A 17704-nucleotide genomic window follows, 5' to 3' on the forward strand; every position below is an offset into this window, starting at 1 on the left:
GGTCAGAGACTTCTGCGGGTCCGAAGCCGCGGCGTCAAATAATTCCCGAGACACGGCGCCGGAAGCTGCGCGTGCGCAGCAATCCCAGATCGCCGCGCGGGGCATATTCCCTCCTTCCTTTCCGGATCCAGTGGAGTGGGAGGAGTGAAGTGACGGCTGCAACTACCTCGTCTCAATACTGCCGAGGGGGTGCTCCACCTGCATCCCTGTGAATCAGTCCAGAGTTCCGTGTTTTCTGTGCGGACGGAGTTAAGGGCTTCTCTGCAAGATTCTGGCTCCTACCCAGGTTCTAGAAGTTTCTCACATCCCACCATTACATCACCCTTTCTTTGAAATGTTGCCCTTTTCCCGCTGCTCCCTTATTACCTGGGCATAGCATTAACTGTAAGAAATACTCAATTCCAGGCCAGGAGCAGACTACAAAGATGAATCAGACATCAGAGCCTCTGGTTAAGGAGCTGAGTCTGACATAGGCGAGAAGACATAAATAGTGATAATAATAGCAGGAGATAACGGTTTGAGCACCTATGATGCACCATAGATTATGTAAACATTACCACTTTCAATAATTTGGTTTCAGCCTCAACGAAGAAAATAATAAATACCCTTAAGTAGGTACAGCTCAAGTGCCTTGGGAGTGTAAACGGGGAAACTTGGGCTGAGAGAAGAAGAGGGAAGCCACGGCTTTGAGACTGTCCTTGATATTTAGAGAAGACGGGATCAGGGTGTTGAGTAGTGCTGAAGGCATGGTTGTCTGAAAAGGGCTAAAGAGAGCAGAGAAAATGCTGACTCCTCCTTACCTTCGGTTAGAAGAGGCCATGAACTGATACTCTCATAAAAAGGATAAAAGAGAAGAGTGTTTCCTCAAGACCTTGCCAGCCGCGCCCCCCCCCCCAGCTCCACCCCAGGAAAGTTGTTAGAGGAAAGAGGAACAAGGAGTAAGAATGTTCTAGGACAGGAATGGGGCTATACCCAGGACACTTTGTGGATCAAAGCAATGCATTTCAATTAAACACAGTGTGACAGACACTGTAAGAGGATCACTCAGTATCTCTTCCAACCACTTATCCCTTGCCTTTCAGAATTACAGAGACTGGAAAGCAAAGCATACCATTCCCAACCTCCCTTACAGCTAGGAGTGGTAACAAAACGAAGTTTCTGGCCAATAGGATGCAAACGAAGTCCAAAGGGAGATCTTCCCTTCCAGAATAAAAAGGAAGTCTTTGGAGACATTGGTGACCTTCACCTTTCCCTTACTTCACTCGTGGAATTCAGGCACAGCACCTGGAGGTGCTGCAGTCATCTTGAGACCATGAGGAGGACTGTGCTAAGGAAGGTGGAACAGAAAGACAAAAGAAGCCTGGTTCTCTTTTTTTTTTTTTTTTTAAGATTTTATTTATTTATTTGACAGAGAGATAGTGAAAGCAGGAACACAAGCAGGGGGAGTAGGAGAGGGAGAAGCAGGCTTCCTGGGGAGCAAGTAGGCTGATGCGGGGCTCGATCCCAGGACCCTGGGAGCATGACCTGAGCTGAAGGCAAACACTTAAGGACGGAGCCACCCAGACACCCCAGAAGCCTGGTTCTTTAGGACATATTGAAGCAGCTGCACAAACCCTGGACTGCCTTCCTGTTTTATGAGACGGGGAAGATCTTTAGACCAAAGTTTGTTGAGTTATATGTTACTTTCAACCAGACTCATTTCTAACATAATATTGAATATCTGTAATATATCAGACAGGTAAGGGCTGATAATGAAGGTGACAGAATGAAAGAGCAACAGATGGTGGGAATTGGAAAAGTGACAGACACAGGACTAGGAAGCTGTCTGAAAGCTCTTAGGGAGAGAACGAAAATGCATCTAGTTCCCCCCTAGTGACTTCAATTCATTTCTGAAAATTCTGACTCTTAAGTGAAAGCTGTTAAATTAAGGAATATATGTTTCCATTAATTTTAATGGGAAAACAAAAAAAAAGTTCAATTCCAACCCAAGACACTGAAATATTTTAATAGAAAAATATATCAATGGAATAATGCAAATAAAAATTATATAAGCAATAAATAATTTTAAGTCAAGAGTATGGCTTTTAAAAAAAAGAGTATGGCTTTTACATAAAATGCAAAGTGTAAGAACTATTGTACTGGTCGGAAGATAAGATTTAATATTTGGTGGGGGTTGGTGGAGAAAAGATGCAAGAGAGTCATTCTTTCTTTATTTTTTAAGTAGGCTCCACACCCAATGTGGGGCTTTGAACTCACGACCCTGATATCAAGAGTCAGATGCTCTACTGACTGAGCCAACCAGATGCCCCAAGAGTCATTCTTTAAAGGTCATACATTTCTGCACCTTTTTCTTTACCATTTTTTAAAAATTTTTGAGGGCTTCACTTAAACCAACATAAGAATAAAGTTATAACCTACACACACACACACACACACACACACGCACACCTGTGGGGGGAAAAAAGACTAAACATAACACTTTGAAACATGTGAGGAAAGTGTTTCAGACTGTGCAACAAACTGAGGAAACATGAAATGCTGCACAGAGGGAAACCTTATGGTTTCTCCAAACACAGTGCCCAATTCAAACATGTTACACATCATAATTTCTAACTAGAAGAGTAGAATAAATTGGGGGAGTGTCTTCCTCTGAAACTGTTATGTCAGAATATCACTTTGTATTGTGTACTTAAATACTGTGTATTAAAAGGCATTGCTGGGGCGCCTTGGTGGCTCAGTCGGTAAGCATCTGCCTTTGGCTCAGGTCATGATCCCAGGGTCCTGGGATCAAGCCACGCATCGGGCTCCCTGCTCCACAGGAAGCCTGCTTCTCCTTCTCCCACTCCCCCTACTTGTGTTCCCTCTCTTGCTGTGTCTCTGTCAAATAAATAAGTAAAATCTTAAAAAAAAAAAAAAAAGCATTGCATTCAAAATAGGAAAAATGGAATTATATTAACCTTTTCTGGCAGACTTTTTTTCCCCAAAGTTGGCCAGATAGATAGATAGATAGATAGATAGATATACAAAACCCATCCCACAGTTCTTACAATGTAACCAACACTCTTCTCACTGAGAAATGGGATCCATGTTCCCTCCCCTTGAGTCCGGTTATGACTGTTCTGGTCAATGTGGCAGAAGGAATACTGTGTGGCCTCTGGGACTAGGTCATAAAGAGGTTACAGCTTCCACTTAGCTTACCCCCTTTTGCAATACTCATCCTTGGAACCCAGTCACCATGTTGGTAGGAAGCCCAGGCCACACGAAGAGACCATGTGGAGATATTCCCACTGACAGCCTGAGCTAATGTCTCAGCTGGCAACATTAAATGTCCAGATATGTGAGTGAGGAAGCCTTCAGATGATTCCAGTCCCCAGGTTTCACGCCACCGTACCTGACACCAAGCAGAACAGAGACAAGGTAATCCTGTTAAGCTCAGACCAAAGAGCAGATTCATGAGCAAAATAAATATTTTCAGTGTTTTAAACCACTAAGATTTGGGGTAAATTGTATGCGTTCATAGTAATTAAAACACTTTCAAGAGCCATAATTAAGAAAAGTTATTAACAGATGTATGAGAGGTATATCATCTGTAGCCAGTTTTTTTTCTTCTTTTTCAAAATATACAGAACTAGTTTGGGGTAGATAATGGTTGGGAAGACCCACTTCTATTTCTCTTGAACTTAAGACAATACTGGCACAGTGTAGGTACTCAAACATTTGTGGGATGGATGGGTAGATGTGGGGGTGGTGGATGGATAGTGGATTAAAAATTCATTGGCTTAGCATCTAACCCACTTTCCTGCTCTACTGTTAAGTCTTAGTGAATAGTATCCAGTGGCTGGTGGTACTGCCATCATTAGATCTAGGTAAGATGTCCCCTGCTCCAGACCCTGTGCCTCAAGGAGTGCTGCATTTTGGATTGGTATTCCTCAAACTTTTCCAAGCGCCCCTCCAAGGCCAACAATGCCACCTTGGTAGGGTGCCCCAATCCAGACCAGGCCCCACGTGGGTCCTGTTAGTTAGAAATTTCTATCTTGAAGTTTTCTAAGCCTTACTCCAGTGGTTGAGACTGGCCAGAGCCAGAAGTGCCATCCAGGCAGGGTGATGCACTCCCAGACCAAGTCCATCCCCTGTGAGTCTCATTCTTTATTTCTTCTCTTTGAAGAGCTCTTCAACCTTCTGTCTCACCACCCGCCCCCACTCCAATCACTTATGTGTAAGGTTGACCAGATGCCTTGAAGAGCTCCAGGACTTACATATATGGAATCATTCTGGAGTCTCATGGCCAGTTCTGGTTCCAGGAGGACAGCCCAGTGAGGAACTCACCTTTTTTTTTTTTTTTTAAGATCTTATTTATTTATTTGATAGAGAGAGACACAGCAAGAGAGGGAACACAAGCACGGGGAATGGGAGAGGGAGAAGCAGGCTTCCCACCGAGCAGGAAGCCCGATGCAGGGCTCAATCCCAGGACCCTGGGACCATGACCCGAGCTGAAGGCAGACACTTAACCATCTGAGCCACCCAGGCGCCCCAGGAACTCACTCTTGTTAGCAGAGTTTCTTTCACCAGCTTGTGTGAGATTGGGCTGCCAAAATGGTGTTGGCATGCTGATTTTGGTGACTCTCACTCACATTGAAACCAGGGTGAGTTTAGGACTCTGAGCTACCAACAGTCCACTGCAGATGCTTGAGCTTGAGTTGCATGATGTGGGCCCAAATGTTGGTCTGCACCTCTGTGTTCAGACCATGATACTGCTCTGACCTACTGCAGCCAGAGTGATGGGGGAGGGGAGCAGCAGGGATCCTTTACTCCATGTACTCTGCAGTCCCTTCCTCAGCTGGCCCTCAGGGTGATCACTTCACCCCTTTTGTCAGGAGCTGCTATGCCTATCTTCTCCAACGACTTGAAGTGTTGCTCTGCAATACCAATGTGCTCTTCCCATTGATGTACTTTCTTGCCTATCATGGACTGATGGCATGGTGTTCTCATTGTCCTAAGCCATACAGAACAAAGGTGGATGTATCTTGTATGAATGGGACTGCTCTTCTCGCAGATCCCTTTCCTGTGCTCCCTGCTGGTGGTGGTGTGTGGAAAGCAAGTGTGGTCAGCATTGAAAGCAATCACATTTTAGGAACACAGTGATTATTGCCTGAAGAGTTCAAGACATGATTCGAAGATGTGTTGTCCATGTTTATGAAACAATACTCCAAAAGGTAAATTTAACATGACCAGAAAATAAATTATCATTCACATTTTCCTGCGTATTCTGGGTAAGATTTGTATTTGTAGCTCTCATCAGTGAGTCACAGTAAAAATCTCTGGGTCCTTGGAAGCCAGTATATCGAGACCACCACTCATGGATGATACAGCATCATGAGTAATAATATACCAAGCATTAAATAAATGTATTAGAAGACTACAAAGTTAGGTTATATTGCTTCAGTACTAACAGGTTCCAAATAGTATATCTTTTTTGGCAGTGGGAAATATGAAATTAAGCAATAATGGCACATTTTATAGTAAAAAACACAAAGGGATGGTTCTTGGACTTGAACTGGAAGAGATGGTGCCTGGATACTACCAAGAATTTTCATGTGCCCTGATAGGACAATAAATACAGTCCCAGCGCCTCCCCCTTATCCATTATTCTAAATTCCCATCAATGAATCACTATATTCCACATGGGCCCATGAATTTTGTGATATATATTTTTAAGCAAATTGCTTATATAGAAAGGAGCCATGCAAAAAACATTTGCTCAAGGTCTTGCACATACTAGGGCTGCCTTGGCTAGTATCCTCTTCCCCTGGTAGGCCCCTCGAGTTTCCATGAGCTCACTTCCTCCACTCTTGAGAGCACCATTTTCCAGGCAGTCTTGCTTGCCAACCTGGGCCCCACTGAGTGGCTGCTTGTGCCCAGAACATCCCCTCCCATCAAAAGGTCCAATTCTACATATACTCCTTTCCTGCTTGGAGGGAGTATGCCTACTCTTTTATTTTTAAGACCAGAAAATAAATTTTGTGACCAAATAAGGGCAAGCCACTGAGAATGGACTGTTGTCTGAAGGCCGTGAGCAAGGGCCATCACAACATGTTAATTTTGAGAACTCAACATGATGCCTGTTTGCTGGAAATCTAGTTCGGCAGTCCAGTGTCATACAGGGGAAAGTCAGCCTGGGTAAGCAAAATGCCCACAGTGCCTCATGCAAAGCCTCCATGGAATACCTTAATAACTTACAAAATCAAATGAGGGGGAGGGCAGGGGTCAAACTGGGCCAACACAACAAACACCAGGGACTGGAATTCCACCAGACTTCCTGTCCTGCATCTCTGCCTCTCTCTCTATGTGGGTTTCTGACTTCACACTCAATCTGGTTTTTTGCATACAGTGAGAGACATATGCTGGGTTTATCCCAGGGCACATCCGCATCCCTCTTCCACTGAGGCTAGGCACAGCATCCACATATAGTCGTGCACTGGACAATTCATGGGAGCAATTCACATCGTAGTTTACTGTTGAGAAGCAGAGATGCTGGGGATGCTTGGCTGAGCCAATGCTACAGGAAATGGAAAGAAAAGGATAGATTTTCCTAGCACATCCTTCTCTGGTGAGGAGTGGCCCTTGATGAGCCCATTCCAACGGAGTTCAAGGAATCCCATCTTGACCCTTAATGACCTCCCTAATAAAGCTGCCAGGGAATAAAGCTGGTGTTCTGATTCCCTCATGGTTAGGAAGGAGTGCCAAAGACTGAACACTGGGGATTTCTGAACCCTCTGAATTCCTGTCTACAGGGGTCAATACAGGTAAGTCTCCTGTGTGATGGGTCACATGCTCCCTTACTGGTGGGAAATCCCAACGAAAGCATTCGAGGGCATAAACTCCTTGTGTACTGTTCTAGCTGCATTCCACAAGTTTTGATATACAGTATTTTCATTTAATTTAAGTCTGAATATTCTCTGAAGTTTGTTTTGGTTTTATGTCTTTATGTTGTAGTCACATATTGTAGTCTATATGATACTGATGCATTGGTATGTGAGATTTGCTTTGCAACATACAATGTGGTCAATATTTAGAAATGCTCCAAATGTGCTTGAGAAAAATATATACTCTCTCACCGTCGGGCAATGTTTTCTAAACATGTTTTCTAAAATATGTATTAAAATCAAGCCTATATTCCAAGACCATAATCTTTGGAAAAGGAGAAACTGTAACTTTACAGTGAAGTTTGGCAGCCACCCCTTAGCCAAGTGATCAAGGTTAATATCACTAGGAAAGAGTCATGTTGATATCATGTGCCCCTGATGTGTGATGAAAGGGAACTTCACCTCTGTGATAATCCTTTCCCCAAGCCCATAACCCCATTCTAGTCATGAGAAACCAGCAAAGAAACGCACATCAAGCACATTCTACAAAATACTAACATTCTCCAAAACTGTCAAGGTCTGGAAAAGACAGGGAAAGACTTGAGATGTTGCAGATTGGAAGAGATGAGGAGGATACACCCTGATGAAATGTAATGTGGTATTCTGGACTGGATCCTGGCACAGTAAATGGACATTACAGGGAAAGCTGGTGAAATCCAAACTGAGTCTGGAGTTCAGGTAATGGTAATGGGCCAATATTAATTTCTTAGTTGACAAATATACTGTGGCTACATGATAGCCGTGTGCTTGTTAGGGGAAGCCGGGTGAAGGGCATATGGGAACTCTCTGTACTAGGTTTTTAACTTTTCTGTAAATCTAAAATTATTCCGATAGAAAAAATTTATTTATTTATTTTTAAAGATTTATTTATTTATTTGAGAGAGTGAGAATGAGAGAGAGTGAGAGTACATGAGAGGGGGGAGGGTCAGAGGGAGAAGCAGGCTCCCCGCTGAGCAGGGAGCTCAATGCGGGGCTCGATCCCAGGACTCCAGGATCATGACCTGAGCCGAACGCAGTCGCTTAACCAACTGAGCCACCCAGGTGCCCCTAGAAAAGATTTATTTTTAAAATTCAAGTTTGTTGCTTGTGTTGTTCAAATCTTGTAGTAAAAATAAAGTAAGGGAAACAATAAGGGGAAGGGTCTGTCTCCATTCTCTAAAAACTACTTTGGAGGCTTCAACCCCAATGTCCCCAAGACAAGGAAACAAACACAAAACTTGGCCATCTTCTTGATATGGTGCAGAAGAACCTATAATAAATAATAACGGAGGTCAATATTTTAACAACGAATCGGGGCATCTGCTTTAGCAGGTGTTTTCATATGTCTTCACCGCATCCCTTTAAGGGAGGTAACCAAGGCCCAGAGAGGGTGAAACGTGTCACCCAAGTCGCGCAGCTGGGTTGAACTGGGTGTGTGAGGCACGAAGCCAGGGCTGCCACACTCACTCCAGGCTGCTGCCCCAGCCTTCCGCGCTGCATGCCCTCCACACTGGCCCTCCCCTCCAGCTCCCTCTACGTCCCCCACAATGCTCACGAACGTGCACCACTCCTCCATTGCCCAGGTAATTCTACTTGCTCAGGGAGACCTTCTCTGACCCCCCCGCCCAAGATCTCCGGTGTCCCCATTTAGTCCCACGGCACCTTTCATTTGTCCTCCAGAGCATTTATTACATTTCTTCATTTGTGGGTTACTCATTTATCATGACAGGACTGTGAGCTTACAATGGCCTGTGTTCACCGGTGTGTGTTCCCATTGCTTACCGCAGAGGCTGACACTTAGTAGGCGCTCAATAAACAAGTAGTGACTGACCGAATGTACTAACTTGGGGCACACCAAGGTTAACTCCAGGAGGTGGGGCTTGCGCTAGAGAAGCACTACAGAACTTGGTGTCCGGCTTCCAGAAGGTCCTGGAACATGATGCGGGGACTCCATCAGGCATAGCTACTGTATACCCGGCCCTACTCTGCCAGGATGTAGGATCCCCAGGAGGGATACCGGAGAATGGGGGACCTATGCAAGAGAAGCTTCTTTAAGACTCTACAGAATGCAGCAGCCTTCCGGTAGAGAGGGCAGCCTCAGGACACTCTTCTTACATGGAATTAGCCTTGAACCCCTCACCGCCTAGATCTTTGCTGTCCAGTAAGGTAACTGCCAGCCATATGTGGCTACTGAACATTCAAAAGGTGCTTAATATAAACCCAGATGTGCTATGAGCATAAAATACACACCAGATTTCAAAGACTTAGCTTGGGAAAAAGTGCCAGATATCTCATTAGTAATTTTTTATGTCGGTTATATACTGAAATGACAATATTTTCTGATGTATTGGCTTAAATAAAATATATTATTAAAATGTAGTTCATCCTCTTTTTATTTAAGTGGCTACTAGGAAAACTTTAAATTACCTTTGTGCGTTGCATTGTGTTTCTATTGGATAGTGCTATTCTAGACTATAAGCTCCAGGAGACCCCTCCTCTGCTTTGGTCAGAGCTGTATGCCCAGCTTACAGCAAGACTCAGCACACAGTGACTGTTCAAAGACATGTGGATTAATAAAACTTACTATCTTAGGGCGCCTGGGTGGCTCAGTTGGTTAAGCGACTGCCTTCGGCTCAGGTCATGATCCCGGAGTCCCAGAATCGAGTCCCGCATCGGGCTCCCTGCTCAGCAGGGAGTCTGCTTCTCCCTCTGACCCTCCCCGCTTTCATGTCCTCTCTCTCAAATAAATAAATAAAATCTTAAAAAAAAAAAAACTTACTCTCTTAGTACTTGTGTGTGATCCTCTTGAGGGCAGAAACTTTCTTTTTCATCACTGTATCTCTATTCTTAGCATAGTGCCTGATAAGTATTTTTTGAATGGACAAGTGAACCTTCATTCTTCTGGCTCTCTGTTCTCCTACAGTAACAGCAGAGTGGTGGTAAATGTAAGGTCTCTAACAAAAAAAGCAACAACAGTAAAGATCAACAACAGTTGATATTTTGGTGTTGGCTGAAACATGCCTATTGTCTTTGTACATGTCAGGTTCACAGGTTCAGTCTTAAAGGCTGTTGATTTAGATGGGGAGTATTTTAGAAGACTGGAAAATAGGCAATGTGAAGCAGATGGGACAGAATAGTAACATACCCTAATTTCTAGTTTTCCAGCACAAACAAGCATCTGACAACCTGATATGCTCATGCTATTTATGAAATCAGCCTGCAACATTTTTCACTACTTACTACACCAGACAGTGGAAAGCCAGCTGAGCCACTCATTAGAAGTAAGACAGGTCCCTTCGTTTCTCTGAGCCTTGGTTTCCTCATTTATAAAATGGAAGATAATGAAATCTACCTCACTGGGTTGTTGTGAAGATTGAACGAGGTAATTATATCTACGGGCTTACTTAGTACAGTGCGTGGCATTTAATCAAAGTTTGATCAGCGGTGGCGATGATTAACACCAGTCCTACTGGGATATCTGCAAATTAGCAAAGAAGAAAGTATTTGTGGTGTCACGTTAACAGATGAGTCTGTCATCATGACATATTTGTTCTTCATGTTAACCGTCAACAAGCTAGACGTGCTCATCCAATAAAAATGGCTGACGTTTATTGAGTGCACAGTATGATGCAGGTACTGTTACGCATTGAACATGCATCACCTTATTTCATCCTTACTGTGGGGGGTACGTGCTGATGGTCGAATTACAGTCAGAAACTGAGGTTCAAGGAGGCAAAAGAACGTGCTCTAGGCCCCACAGCGATTGAGGGACACTGTGAGGATTCAACAGGCTCTAAATGATTTCACTAGGCTGCTTCGCAGGGCAGGTGTAGTTAGGTATCCTGGTGACATGGCAGTTGTAGTCCTGGGGATGGAGAGGCCTCCGTGAGCTATTCCTGGTGCACACTGGCAAGACCACCATTGGCCTCCTTCCTCATCCTTGAATGCTGACTGAGCTCCTGGCATGTGTCAGTCACTGTACCCTTAGGCTGTTAGGGGCAGAGGCTCATTTGGCTCCCTCTAGTAACGACACAGTGGTGGTAAATGTAAGGTCTCTAGTAAAAAATGAAGACAGGAGCTTTGGTCACTTGGCCATGCCTCACAAAAATTTGGGGAAAACTGAACCCCGGGCCATGTGGAACACAGATGTGGTTTAGAAATTGAAATATCATCCTCCCCCTAGAAGAGTTCTAGAAGTGGTCCCTCACCTGCAACAGGAGCTCAGTGCTCCGTACCTTGAGATCCTGTGGTTAAAGGGATTCAATCCCTCTGTCTCTTCCTGTTTCTGTTCCTGCGACCAATCACAACTCCCCAAGAGGAAAATCTGCTCTTAGTCCTAGACCAAGGTCACCGGGTAGGGCTGCCCTTGGGTGGCTGTGCTTCCCTAATCCACTGAGCTGTGGTTGAGGTGAGCAAGGGGGCTGCGGAGTTGGCAGAGACGGAGCCCGCCCTCGAGACATGCACAGCCTAGTCTGACTGGCCAGTCCCAACTTGAATGGGCCGCCACCCTCACCACATAGCAGCCATTCATAATCAGGCACAGCGTATAGCAGTGGCTTCTTCGGCCTCCTGTCCCCCCAGTTCCCTGGGCCTGGTACCCCAGAGGAAAGCTTCCTACCACCCCGTCTACACTGTAATGGAGGCAGCAAGGCTGCCATGAACGCCCAGAGATGAGAGGCCCTCCCTTGACTCCAATCACACCTGCCAGGTGAGGCCTTCCCTATCTGCTCAGTTTCAGATGCCACTCCCCTTCTTGCCCCACACTTCCTGTCTCGTTTCCCTGCTTCATTATTTTTTCCCTTAGCCCTTCTCTAGCATGCTACACATTTTAGTACTTTATTTATGGTCTGTCTCTGTCCTCTAAAATGTTAAGTACCGTGAAGACGGGTTTGCTCTTTTGCTGACCGATTCCTAGAACGGTGCTGCATACGATTGACACTGGGTATGAAGGAAAGGAAGGGCCGGGAATCCAGTCTGGCTGGGGGTTTAGCCAAGGAAGGCTTCCTGAAAGAAGTGACACAAGCTGAGTCAGGGCAACCTCGGACATGGAGGATGCATTCCAATCATGTGGGCCAGGAAAGGGAGAGCACGTTCAGGGGCCTTCAGTAGTAGCACGGCTGGGGCCTCTGGTGCTCCCGGGGGGTGGCGGGTGGGGTGAGGACGGAGAGGCAGACCGTGGACAGTGAGGAGGGCCCCGCAGGTACCCTGGAGAATGGAATGGCAATGCTAGGGCTGAGGCTCAGATGGGGCCGGGGGGGCAGAGGGCAGGGGAGGGCAGACCAAGAGGCTGGGCCAGGGGCAAGGATCGTTTACAATTTGAAAGTGAACGAGTTGTTGACTGAGGAGAGCTGAGCTCTGAGTGCGGACTGTGCGCCGGCTGCTGCGGCGAGGACCTCCCTGATCTCCCCGGGCCGCCTTTGTACTAGGGTGCCGCAGAAACAGGGCAACGGATGGCTGACACCTTTGCAACCTGACCAGTTGGGCTTACTGGGAAGGACATTTTGGTGATGCTGGGCCAAGCCACGGTCAGTGATCCGCCTCCATAGCCCCAAGACGCCCCTCCCTTGGCTGTTTCAGCAACCATGGCAATGTCACCTCCTCCTTTCTTCCCCGCACTCCGTCGCTGCCCCCTCCTACACATCATGGACCAAGTGGCAGCAGAGATGCCACAGGACTGAGGTGCGGGGCGGGGAGGCAGTTTAAGAAAATGATGAGAACATAAAGAGAATAAAGGGGATGGGAATGCAGCGCACAGGGCTCCCCAAAGCTGACACAGTGCTATGGAATCTGCCTGAGACGAGGGGCTGGTCAGTGTGAGAGAGAAGACATCTACAAATAGCAAGGCAACAGCCAACAGTTAAACTCCACCGGAAAGGAACTTGGGCCAAGCTGGGGAAAAACACGTTCATTTCTCACGAGAGGACCAGGGCCATGGTTGGGTGACACTGGCCCAGAGAGTGGAGTAGGTGGGGGAACTTCATGAGAGAGCGGGTGACGTTGGGTGGGAGTTCAGGAGGGGGGTGAGGGGGAAAGAAGGGCCTTTGCCAGAGCTGGTGGGCAGAGTAGACGCTTCAGCCCCAAGAATCCCTCCTGGGGACTGAGGCCATCAAGGTGCCGAACTCACAAAGGTAGGCCTCACTACGTGGTTTTGACCTCAGCCCTGATCAAGCTGATTTCAATTTCCATGCAAGGAATGGACAATCAACGCCTCCCTTTCTCCCTCTGCGGGGCACACCACTGCCATTCTGTCATTGAATAGAACTCCCAGAGACCAAATCTACCATGTGGCAACAGCAACAGAAATTCCGAAACCTAGCCTTTGCCTACCCCAGCCCCAGAGCTCTCCAAAGGACGGGTGTTCCTCGCCCATGCCACGCCCGCCCCTGCTCAGAACCATCTCCCAAAATCCCACGAGGGAAACCTGGCCCCAGCACTCAGGGCACTCCTGCCTCCTCCAGGACTTCAGCCCCTGACTCTGCCTCTGTGTCCACCCCACCGTCGTACTCTTTTCCAAAGCCCGGGCCCAGATGTCCTTCAGCCAACAATTCTTTTTTTTTTTTTTTTTTTTTAAAGATTTTATTCATTTATTTATGAGAGACAGACAGAGAGAGAGAGAAGCAGAGGGAGAAGCAGGCTCCCAAGGAGCAGGGAGCCCGATGTGGGACTCGATCCCAGGACCCTGGGACCATGACCTGAGCCGAAGGCAGATGCTTAACCATCTGAGCCACCCAGGCGCCCTCAGCCAACAATTCTAAAGTTTTCCTTTTCTCCCAAACCTGAGCCCCCCCAGAAGCACTTGGGATTGTTCAACCCCTAGTCCAAATTCTACATCCCAACTCCTATCCCTAGGTCAGCCTTGGGAGTGTGCTAAGCGGAACATCTCAGTGAGTAAAATATGGAAGATCTGCTCATGACCCACCCCATGACGGCACATAGAGGTATGGACTTAAAAAGAGAAGAAAAACAACAAAAACAAGCAGCAGGGCAGTTTCAAGATTTATTGGGTGGGTGAGAGGACAACGATGCACAGTACTGAAACTCTTGGTTCTAAAAAGTTACGGGAGGAGTAGGCGGGGAGACGTGGAGGCTGCTGGACAACGTGACCCAGGTGGAAGGGAACCGGTCTTCCTGGTTCATGGTGCTCGGTGACACCGCTGGGGGAGCGGCAGAACCAGCTGAAGTCTCTAGCTCTGGACCACAAGCCTCTAGGGTCCCAGGGGTTTCCTTGCTTACTGGGCCTGCTTACACAGAGAAAAGTCGTTCCATGCTGTGCTGAGGCAACAGGGTAAGAAGGTCTGGTGATGCTTCACATGGCAACATTATTCTTCATCATACTACTCTAGTGTCCACGATCAATCCCAGCATAATCTAAAGGAGAAAGTCCAATGAGGCCAGCAGCCTGGAATTTCCATATCAGGAACACAGGCTGACTTGGCCCCTTGGCATTAACTCACCACGAGGAGTTCTCTCCAGGGCAGCTGAGACCCAGGTCATCCTGAGAGGGCCAGTGCCTCCATCCCCTCAGGCTTCCTCCAGCAATCTCCAGATCCAAGGCAGCTCTCCTAGAGTGAGGAGGATGCCAGAGAGCAGGTGGTCACAAGTGTCTGGGTTCCAACGTGATCTCATCTTTCTCCAAGCTGTTATCAATGAGAAAGCCCCAATTAATCAGGCATGAGCTGCCAGGTTTTTTTCACCCCAAACACAGCTCAAAAATGAATCCCAATGCTCACAGAGAAGAGTCAAAATAAACACGGCCTTAAAAAATGGGTGTTTTCAGGGCAAGAGCAGATATAGTAATTGGTAGACAGATGGCTGGAGAGCTAAAGCTCAGAGGCTCCTCCCACTGAGCCCCATACGCACACCCCCCCAATTGGGAGTGAAGGCCACCATTTCAGCCTCCCTCCATTGTCCTTACATCCCTGCACTCTGTCTCCCAGGTGCTTGTGCTCACCCCAGCGTCAAACTCTTCTTCGTGCTGCTCTGCCCACCACCACCCAATGCACATTTCCCATCACATCACATTTGGGCCACCAAATCCAAAAAGCTGCTTTCTTTTGAAAACCTTATGGCAATCAGTATAAACCACCCATATCACACAGAATCCTTATGCAGAATTCATCCTGGCTCTTTAAACCCTATAAAGTACCTAAACTTGGACACAAACATAGCCTGGTTTCCCACAACAGGAGGCCAAGCTGAGAAAGGCCAAACTACAGAGTCCCGTCATTGACTCTCACACAGCAGCACTCAATGCCTGAGACCAGAGAGCACTAGCTGGAGAGGAGCAGGAGTGTGTGAAAGCGTCAGCATTTGGAAGGGACAGGTGTGGACCCTCCAAATACGGGAAGCCGCTTTCAACAATTCCTCTCCCTGCATTATCAATGACCAGAGCACAGGCAGCCCATGATCGCTTTTGAATGCAGGGGCATGAAGGGCAGAGAGAGACCTAGGAAGAGATGCAGGCACTACTAGCCTTTGGAATAGACTGAATCTGGGGAAACCACCCAGCCAAGCACAGGACCTCAGGAGTGGCCATTCTTGCAAAAGCCCCATAGAACCTCCCTGCCAAGGGGAATCAAAGAGAAGACACTTTGGGCAAAAACGCTGTGAAAATCGTAGGGCTGGAAATGACAGGAATCCTGCGGTCTTAAGCAGCACAGAAATCACCTCTATCATAAGTCTGTTTCTTAAATGAAGAAAATAAGGTTCTGAATAGGTCACTGAGAGAGCAGCACAAGGGGATTCAAAGCCAGGGACAGGAGTCTCTGATGTGTGGGTCTCATTTCCAATTACAACATGCTTCTGCCGTCACTCCAAGGACGGAAGGCAGGCACCCCAGAGAGCTCTCATTACCCAGTGGGACTCTAGAGACCCTTCCTCTGCAGCAGGCACTGAGGACATATCAAGGGCCAGATATGATCTAGGTTGCCTGGGATTGAGGGGACAGAGCTGGGGACTCACGGACATTACCTTCTCACCTCTCAGCTCCCCTATGCCTTCATACGAAGCCGCTAGGAACCCACACTTGACTATACCAGATGCAAGGAACCAACACTCCAGAGAAAAGACAAGAAATCTTACCTCAAGGACACTGGGGTCTAGAATATTCCTGATACAACTCCCATGATGGCTCTGCATATGGTGGGCTCATCTGCAACAGACCAAAACCCAAGAATGGGCACCAACTTGTCCCTGCTCACAGCAAGGCATGGTAGGCATCAGGAAAGGGCCTAGCACAGTAGTTGCCAGAGAGTAAAGTAAGCATTCGACAAATGCTGGCTGTTACTATTTCCTCCACAGACCCACTATTTCCTTGTAAAAAGGACAGTAGTTAATTCTAAAGAGGGAGACAGTGCGTGGTCTATGACAGGGTGGCCAATGCTGATGAATGCATCATTAACCAGGGATAGGCTGAAAAGGATGCCAAGGCCAGATTTACGGGAGTGTGCCACAGCTGCCCAGCAGCAACTCCGCTGGACATCGAGGAAAACTCAAGTAACACACACAGCCTGGCTCCCAACAGCACGGATAGGAAGTCAGAGCCCAACAGGGACACTAATGCGCAGACCACTGCCCCTGAGGCCCAACGTGTCTGCGGAGAAGATGGAATGTGGGAAAACTCCTGGAAGGTGTGGATGTGGACTCTCCAATTACAGGACAACTCTTCTCTGAATCCTTTGCCTGTACTACCCATGAGCACGACATTGGCACCAGGTGACAGGAGACATCAAAAAGGTGGTAAAAAGGAGGAAGTGCGGGAATGCTCCAGGTTTGGAAGGGACAGGAAGGGATCCTCCAAACATGGGAAACACTTTCAGCAAATCCTTTCCCTGCGCTATCAATGACCTGGACACGGGCACCCCATGTTAGCAGCCTGCTATCTTCCCAGGCAGGGGAAAGCTGCCCCGCCAAGCCCAGGACCCAGAGCATCATCACCACTTCAGGTAAAGATTCCATCTCCCATCATCAAAGGGAAGACTAACTCCGGACAAAAACACCGACATTGTTTATTCACCCCACACATACAGCCTGAGCACCTACTACGTGTCAGGCACCCTGGGCTCAAAAACAAAGGACACACACAAGACCTCTGTCCTCCCAGAGCTCTGGCAGTTTCCCCACTTAAAAGTGAAGCTCCGGACAAGGAAGGAACTGAGCCAAAGTTATGCGGCTGGCCAGGGGTGGGCTGAACCCGGATCTGAACCCAGACCTCTCTGACCCCAAACCCACCCCACCTACCACGCCAGACGCCCTTCTGCACAAGGGCTTTGCAAGAAGGGTCTCAGAACCTGAGCTCCAGGACCCCCCCACCCCCCCCCACCGCGCTGTGGCAGGAAGGCAACGAGCCCCCTGGTCGAGCTGCTCACGCGCAGCACCACTTACCCAGCAGGCCTCACCCCTGCACACAGGGGCGGCATCAGGCGCTGCGGATCAGGGCCCTGCAGGGCAGACAGGGGTGCTGCCTGCGGCACGGCCCGCAAAGCCGTCCAAGGGACAGTCTCCATCTGCTCCCAAGAGAGCCGCAGAGCCCGCACGGCCTGGGCACGGAAGAGAACCGGGAAGGGGCTTTAGTGCCAAGCTGCCCCTCTGCGGCCCCGCGAGCGCCCCCCCCTCCCCGAAAGCTCAGACAACCGCTCTGCACCCCCGGGGCTTTCACACTCTCCGTTAAAGACAGGTGACGCCAGAACGGGTTCACGCTCCTCAGGTCACTCCGCAGGCAACCGATGAACGGCTCTGGGGGACTCAAGGCCCGGAGCCGGGGGCGGGTGAGTGCGTGAAAATCGCGGGGTCCGGGGCGCCCC

General features: G+C 48.0%; 1 long non-coding RNA gene and 2 other non-coding genes across 5 annotated transcripts; all 3 read right to left on the reverse strand.

Annotated features, from left to right (window-relative positions):
- Nucleotides 1-13885: 13885 nt before the first annotated feature.
- LOC115943143 (uncharacterized) lies at nucleotides 13886-17475 on the reverse strand. 3 transcript variants are annotated; one of them, XR_014149089.1, is made up of 4 exons: nucleotides 17286-17475; nucleotides 15984-16053; nucleotides 14357-14539; nucleotides 13886-14270 (listed from the first exon to the last, which is right to left on the reverse strand). It is a non-coding gene; the product is annotated as an uncharacterized LOC115943143 (long non-coding RNA). The 3 variants fall into 3 exon arrangements; XR_014149090.1 differs by lacking the exon at nucleotides 15984-16053 and having other exon boundaries at nucleotides 17286-17471; XR_014149088.1 differs by lacking the exon at nucleotides 17286-17475 and having other exon boundaries at nucleotides 15984-17065.
- Nucleotides 15194-15327, reverse strand: LOC115943144 (small nucleolar RNA SNORA71). Its single transcript, XR_004077762.1, has one exon. It is a non-coding gene; the product is annotated as a small nucleolar RNA SNORA71 (small nucleolar RNA).
- On the reverse strand, nucleotides 16656-16797 carry LOC115943145 (small nucleolar RNA SNORA71). Its single transcript, XR_004077763.2, has one exon. It is a non-coding gene; the product is annotated as a small nucleolar RNA SNORA71 (small nucleolar RNA).
- Nucleotides 17476-17704: the final 229 nt, after the last annotated feature.

This window comes from Leptonychotes weddellii, chromosome 10 (assembly GCF_054177405.1).
Source record: "Leptonychotes weddellii isolate Sample4059 chromosome 10, ASM5417740v2, whole genome shotgun sequence".
NCBI classification, from domain to species: domain Eukaryota; kingdom Metazoa; phylum Chordata; class Mammalia; order Carnivora; family Phocidae; genus Leptonychotes; species Leptonychotes weddellii.